Here is a 2,264-nt window from a genome sequence, read left to right as displayed (position 1 = left end):
ATGGAAAAGAACAGATATGAACCTTAACATTCAAACCACTTGAGGTAAAAGCAGACATAATAGGTCTTCTATTGCTGATAAACCTCCTCTAAATGGACGCAAGGGGCTGACTGATGCAAGAAATGACTTCCTCTGGATTTAACTCCTTAGATCCCCCTGATTAAACGTAAGTAAGGAAGCAAAAAAAATAAAAAATAAAAATAAAATAAGGTAAATTACCACAGTTCCTTTCCCCTTAATCTCCAGGTTGACTATCATACAAAGGCTATCATCTGTTCAGCCCTGGCCACTGGACACCATTTCGAGCCAATGGCTGTAGCTCACAGGCTGCCAGACCCCCAGTGGAGACCGGAGCATGAGCTGCTCTCACTGGACATTCTCCAAAGGATGAAAAATTGCAGGTCATGAAAGTTTTCCTTTTAAAGATGGAAGGATTCTCTGCTAGGGAAGAACTGATTAGATGCATCTGTGGGAATTCTTTAAATAGTTTCAAAAACCAGGTAATCAGAAAAGTGAAATGCTTGTGAACACTTGGTTTTGCCACTTCTGTAAGCTATCATCAGTCCCCATTTATATATTTAGATGTGTGCTTAAACTGGGATAGGTTGAAACTGTGTAATAGGGGTAGTTGATGTATATGACTGCTCCTCCACATTTTCTATTGCATGTCACACATAACATACTTCTGAAAAATTCCATCATACGCTCACGGGAGGATGAGAATAAACTGGGAGATGACATTCATAGGAAAATGAGTTTGGCCTCATAAAACTCTACAAAGCCCGACATAGAGAAAGCACTAAAACTGGGTTCAAGAAAAGGTTGGAATATTGTAGTTTACCTAGCTTTTCTCTCTTTGTGTGGCTGAGAGTGACATCCTTCACAGGTTGGTACATCCTACTCCAGGGGTACTGAGAATTTCCTTTCAATTTTTCCATGTTTTCTCAAAGTATAGGCGAGTTACACTATTCTATCAGTTCAGGTTCATAACACGTGATTCAAAAGTTTTACATATTATACTCTTTTTGAAGCGATTATTAAAGAACTGCTATATTTCCCTCTGCTGTACAGCATATCCTTGTGGCTTCTTTTCAAATGCCAAATGAATAGTTTTAAATATGTGAAATATTAATCTCTAATGAAAACCATAGTAAATTACAAAGGACTGCAATCATGGAGTGCCTTCTCTCTCTCCAGCGATGTGGGAAGCCAGAAATACAGGTTTTGAAAAAAGGAATAGGAAAGTCAACAAATCCTTTGAAATTCAGGAACATATTTATAGAAAAAGAAAAGAAAAAAAAAAACCTCAATGCACCAAGAAGAAAACACAATGGATATTAACTTCAATAAATATTATTAGAAGCATTAACATTCAAATTACTTGAGGTAGAGGAAGGAGTCATCTTAGTTATCTTAATTGCTGAACACCCTCCTCTTATTTTCATGCAGGGAGATAGAGACATGTCCCACTACCAGATCTGGATGACTGTACTTAGATCACCATGGTTAACAGCAGCTAGCTGAAGGGAAAAACAACAAGTGAACTATCATACCTCTTTCCAACTCGATCTCCGGGCTGAGTGTCACGGGAAGGCTGTTATTTGTTCAGCTCTGGACGCCCCACCGCACTCTGGGCCAACTGCTTTGGCTCACGGGCTGCCAGTCCCTCGTGGGCTGCTGCTCTGGAGATGCTGGTTACAGCTGCTGCCAGTGGATGATCCCTTCATCCATGCACAACTGCAGTTCAGTCAAGATTTTTGGACGAAAAGGGAAAAGGTAAAGACTGCGAAAAGTAAAGCTAAAAAAATAAATAAATAAAAGGATTCCGAGAAATCTGAAGTAGGTACAAAGAAATTTCACAAGTTATTGTCACGAGCTTGACTCTAGAAAATGAGTTTTCTCTCAGTTTACACTGCTTTGGGGTCCTCCTTTATGTATGTAACTGAATTAGGATTTGAGATACGTTGAAGGAGGAAAAATGGGTAGGTGTGTTTTTTATATCTGTTACTGCATTTTATCGGCTACTTTATCCCACATAAGAATCTCTGGATGGTACTGCTATACACAGGTGGAAGAAATGGCAATATCACAGTCCTCACACCGAGAACACAAATCAAAAATGGTTACTCATAAAATGATTAAAAATAATTAATCTTTCACAAATTTAAAATTCTTTTTTTAAACATTATTTGATTTCCTAAAATACCTCGCATGGATGATATATATAAGAGAGGTTGGTTGGGAAAAAATATATGCCAAAAAAG

Source organism: Phocoena sinus, chromosome X, assembly GCF_008692025.1.
Source record: "Phocoena sinus isolate mPhoSin1 chromosome X, mPhoSin1.pri, whole genome shotgun sequence".
NCBI lineage: Eukaryota > Metazoa > Chordata > Mammalia > Artiodactyla > Phocoenidae > Phocoena > Phocoena sinus.
The sequence above is the reverse complement of the archived record's forward strand: the minus strand, read 5'-3'. Positions refer to the sequence as shown.